Source organism: Lithobates pipiens, unplaced genomic scaffold (assembly GCF_037356315.1).
Source record: "Lithobates pipiens isolate NorthernLeopardFrog02 unplaced genomic scaffold, aLitPip1_a1.2 Scaffold_16, whole genome shotgun sequence".
Lineage (NCBI taxonomy): Eukaryota > Metazoa > Chordata > Amphibia > Anura > Ranidae > Lithobates > Lithobates pipiens.
The window spans coordinates 634,927,435-634,933,179 of record NW_027507748.1 but is presented as its reverse complement, the minus strand read 5'-3'; positions in this window follow the sequence as shown (position 1 = coordinate 634,933,179).

Genomic DNA, 5,745 nt, shown 5'->3' with positions numbered 1-5,745 from the left:
GACCAAGTTGCGGCCTTGCAGATTTTGAGCCATGGAGGCATGGTGATGCACTGCCCACGAAGCACTAACAGCCCTAGTAGAGTGCGCTTTGATTTGAAAAGGTGGAATCTTCCTTTTCAAACCATAAGCTGGAACAATTACTTGCTGAATCCACTTAGAAATAGTAGACTTCCTTGCTGCCTGTCCTTTCTTAGAACATTTGTTTTTTGAATCTGAGCAGTCGCTTTCAAGTAGACTTTGACTGCTCTCACTACATCCAGCAAATGCAGCGACTTTTCTTCCATAGAACAGGGTTCTGGAAAAAATGAAGGTAGAACAAAATCCTGGTTTAGAAGAAAACCTGACACTTCCTTTGGTAGAAAGTTAGGATGAGAACGCAATACTACCCTATCCTTGTGAATAATTAAATATGGCTCTTTACAAGAAAGAGCAGCAAACTCCAATGCCCTTGTTGCAGAAGATATGGCTGCCAGGAAAGGGAATATGTCGTATTGGCTCAAAAGGCTGTTTTGTAATACCAGAACTAAATTCAAGTCCTAAGGGTGGCTAAAGCTATGGATCAAAGAATGCGAAGCAAGTGTTCATTGAAACAATACCGATAAGGCCAAGACCTGGCCTTTGATAGTACTCAAGGCCAGCTTCATCTCTAACCCTACTTGCAGAAAGGCCAGGATTCTACAGTACCTTGCAAAAGTATTCACCCCTTTAGCTTTTTACCTATTTTGTTACATTATAGCCTTTAGGTCAATGTTTTTTTTAATCTGAATTATATGTGATGGATCAGAACACAATAGTCTGAGTTGGTGAAGTAAAATTAGAAAAATATATACATAAAACCATTTTTCAGCAACAAAAAACTGATAATTGGCATGTGCTTATGTATTCACCCCCTTTGTTACAAAGCCCATAAAAAGCTCTGGTGCAACCAATTACCTTCAGAAATCACATAATTAGTGAAATGATGTCCACCTGTGTACTATCTAACTGTCACATGATCCGTCAATACATATACACACCTTTTTGAAAGGCTCCAGAGGCTGCAACACCTAAGCAAGAGGCACCACTAACCAAACCCTGCCATGAAGACCAAGGAACTCTCCAAACAAGTAAGGGACAATGTTGTTGAGAAGTACAGGGTTAGGGTATAAAAAATATACAAATCTTTGATGATCCCTAGGAGCACCATCAAATCTATCATAACCAAATGGAAAGAACATGGCACAACAGCAAACCTGCCAAGAGACGGCCGAACACCAAAACTCAGGGACTGGGCAAGGAGGGCATTAATCAGAGAGGCAGCACAGAGACCTAAGGTAACCCTGGAGGAGCTGCAGCGTAACAGATCAGAGACCGGAGTATCTGCACATAGGAGGTCAATTAACTGTACACTCCATAGTGCTGGGCTTTATGGCAGAGTGGCCAGAAGAAAGCCATTACTTTCAGCAAAAAACAAAAATGGCACGTTTTGAGTTTGCAAAAAGGCATGTGGGAGACTCCCAAGTATATGAAGGAAGGTGCTCTAGTCTGATGAGACTAAAATTGAACTTTTTGGCCACCAAAGAAAACGATATGTCTGGCACAAACCCAACACATCACATCACCCAAAGAACACCATCCTCACCATGAAACATGGTGTGGGATGTTTTTCAGCAGTCAGGACTGGGAAACTGATCAGAGTTGAGGGAAAGGTGAATGTGCTAAATACAGGGATATTCTTTAGCAATACCTGTATCACTCTGTGTGATTTGAGGCTAGGACGGAGGATCACCTTCCAGCAGGACAATGACCCCAAACACACTGCTAATGCAACACTTGAGTGGTTTAAGGGGAAACATGTAAATATGTTGGAATGGCCTAGTCAAACCCCAGACCTCAATCCAATAGAAATTCTGTGGCCAGACTTAAAGATTGCTGTTCACAGGCACAAAATAGGCAACTTGAAGGAGCTGTAGCAGTTTTGCAAGGAGAGAATGGACAAAAATCCCAGTGGTAAGATGTGGCAAGCTCATAGAGACTTATCCAAAGCGATTTGGAGCTGTGATAGCTGCAAAAAGTGGCACTACAAAGTATTGACTTTAGGGGGGTGAATAGTTATGCACATTGACTTTTTCTGTTATTTGTCCTATTTGTTATTTGTCCTATTTGTTATTTGTCCTATTAGTTGTGGGCATGTTCTGTAAATTAAATGATGCAAATCCTCAAACAATCCATGTTAATTACAGGTTGTGAGGCAACAAAACACGAAAAATGCCAAGGAGGTGAATACTTTTGCAAGGCACTGTACCTATGACCATGGGTGTCCGCAGAACTTTTTTCGGGGGGGGGGGGGCATTATTTTAGGGTCACCCATGCACCACCCCTTTTTGACAATGTAATTATCACATTATCATGGTCAGAGACTGTAGACATAGTAGCATCCCTAGGATAAGTAATGGATAATGGACAACAGACCCTCTTACCAGACCCAGCGAAACTACAGCAGTGATCCCTCTGGCTAGACAATTGCTCACTCTGGGTTCCCCGGGGCGACTCTGGTCAGTAGTGTAGCGTGTCTGTACCCTGGTAGTGGCTCAGTCTTTCTCTCTCTGGTAGTGCTGGGCAGCATGGCTCTCTCTGGTGGTGTTGGGCAGCGTGGCTCTCTCTCTGGCTTCTGCCCACCACACTCCTTATTCTTTGCCCTGTAGTGCTCTCTCCCTCTGCTTTTTTCCAGGCTGCAGTCTCTCAATCTCTCTCTTGATCGAGCTGTAGCCTCCTCCCTGTAGAAAATGGAGCCGCCAATCTTTGGGACTACATGTTCTATGATGCTCTCCTCTCCTAGTCTCCTTTGATTGGCCCTCAGTTATGGCCAATAGGAAAGGAATGGAGCAGGCAAGAAGCTGGGCAGGGAACCTGGTAAGAGCCGCCATCTCTTTTCCCTGACAGGAGAAGGGGGGGGGGGTGAGTGGGGGAAACCTCTGATAGCCCGCACATCGCCTTTCTCCTTTCACAGTGCTGTTACGTTTTCTCTGCTGGACTGAGCAGGGAAAAGAGCCCAAAGTCACACTACACTCATGGAGGGACTTGACAGGACTTTAATGGTGTACCCCATTCTCAGGTGGCACCCGGGTGCGGGCTGCCCGATAGCGACGCAACTGTGCTGAATTTATGATCCAATCCCTAGTTCCAGGGGGGCACTTGACCCCCCTTGTCCCTACCTGTGGACGCCCATGCCTATGACATAATTTCTGGGATGCTAACCCCTGTATTCACACCAGGAAACATATTCTATAATATATGACTCTGGAGGCCAGCTTTCTTGTATTAATCAAAGTAGATACAACTGATCCTGACAGCCCACGCTTCCTCAGAATGTGGGTTTCAATAGCCAAACCATTCAATTTAGTGCTTGTAAGGTAGGATGGAATACTGGACCCTGCGAGAGCAGGTCCAGACATGGTGGAAGAGTCCATGGGTCCCCTACCGCCATCTTTACGATCTCTGCATACCAAGATCTTCTGGGCCAAGCCAGGGCCACAAGAACAACCGACTTCCTTTCCTGTTTGATCCTGTGAAGAAGTCGTGGAAGCAGCAGAATAGGAGGGAATGCATAAATCAGTGAAAACTGATCCCAAGGTGTCACCAAGGCATCTGTCCCACCTGCTAGGGGATCCCTTGTTCTTGGCGCAAAGTTGTCAATCTTTTTGTTGAACCTGGATGCGAATAGGTCTACACCCGGGATCCCCCATCTCTGGCATATTGCCAGGAAGATATTAGGGGGGACCATTCACCCGGGAACAACTGCTGGCGACTCAAGTAGTCTGCCTGCCAATTTTCTACTACTGGAATGAAGACTGCCGATAGGCAAGGAACATGATTTTCTGCCCAAGCTAGGATATGGTTTACCTCTCTCTGGGCCGGAAGACTTCTTGTGCCCCCCTGGTGATTGATATAGGCCACTGCCGTGGCATTGTCGGATTGGATCCTGACAGGACAATTCTGTAATCTGAATGTCCAGGCCCTCAGGGCCAATCGTGCTGCCTGAATCTCTAGAATATTGATGGGCAAAGGTCCTTTCGGATCTTGACCACTTCCCCTGGGCAGTCGCCTCCTCCAGGACTGTTCCCCAACCCGAAAGCCTGGCATCTGTTATTATCACTTTCCATGTGACTGGTAAGAAGGACTTCCTGTTCTGCAGATTCTTGGTTAACCACCACCAACTGAGGCTCTGACGCACCCTTGGACATAGATGCATTGTGAGGTCTAAGGCTTGGACGGATAGGATACTGTGTTGCAGCAATCTCGAATGAAACTGAGCATAGGGAACAGCTTCAAACGAAGCCACCATCTTTCCTAACAACCCCATGCAAAGGAGAATAGGAGGATCTTTCTTTGCTCTGATGACCCGGACCAGCTCCCTTATGGCGCTGATCTTTGCTTGTGGCAAAAATACACTTTTCTGGTCTGTATTTATGATCAAACCCAAGTATTCTAGCCGCCTTAATGTTTTTAAGGAAGATTTCTCTAGGCTTTCCAGGTAGTTGACTGTGGTGGCCACGCTTTTGTCTAAGCAGACTACTAACCTGTCTATCAAGAGCAGGTCATCTAGGTATGCAGTAACTGTTATACCCTGAGCCCTTAGTCTGGCCAGAGGAGGGGCCAGAACTTTTGTGAACACCAGGGGTACAGTGGCTAGACCGAAAGGCAAAGCTACAAACTGAAAATCTAGTTGTTCTACTTCGAAACATAGAAATTTCTGATTAGTGGGAAAATTAGGGACATGCAGGTATGCATCCTTGATGTCAATTGATGCCAGAAGCTCTCCTCCTTGCAGGATGGAGACTAGTGACCGGATTCCATGCGAAACGAGCGAATATTTAGGAATTGGTTCAGATCCTTGAGATCTAGGATGGGTCTGACAACCCCATTTGGTTTTGGCACCATGAAGAGGTTTGAATAAAACCCCAAGCCCTGCTCTTCAATGAGAACTTCCATGATCACTCTTTGAGACAAAAGCAGGTCTAAAGATTGAAAGATAAACTTATTTTTCTCTGGATCTTTGGGGACATTTGACCTCAGAAAACGAGGAGACGGAAACTCCCGGAACTCTAGTTTGTAACCTAGAACTACACCCATCTGTCCCAAAATTCTTCCTGCCAGACCCTTGAGAACTGCAGAAGTGTTCCCCCCACTCGCATGAGTGGGGGCGCCCCTTCATAAAGAGGCCTTAGTATTCTGCTTTGTAGATTTCCTTCCGCAAGACTTCTTCTGTCCCTGGGGTTGACCCTGAAGTTTACCCCTTGAACCTGATGGCAGAGGCCGTGGTGACTGCCTAGAGGCTGATGCCCCTGACCTTGGAGAGGGAGCCCATTTAAATTAAGGACGTTTATTCCTTTTCTAAATTGGCAAAAGGGTACTTTTTTCAACCATAAGATTCTATGCATATGCACAAGCGTCAGGAGAGAAGCCTAAAAGAATCTCTAATAGCGTCAATAGCAAAACATAATGCCCTTGGTAGCTCGGCTAAATCCCATGCCTGCTGATCGGGATGACCTTGAGCACTTGTCTCAACTGGTCCTTTCGGGATTGACATACACCTATTGCCACCACTGGTTGAGTTACTGTTCCTGCTTTTTAACAGGAATTCCAATCTTTTATCGGTTGGATCCTTAAGCATTTAAGTATTGTCAAAAACAATAATAAACACTTCCGCCCTCACACCTGTGTATCACCACTGTGCTTACACTAAAAAACAAAACAAGTGTATTA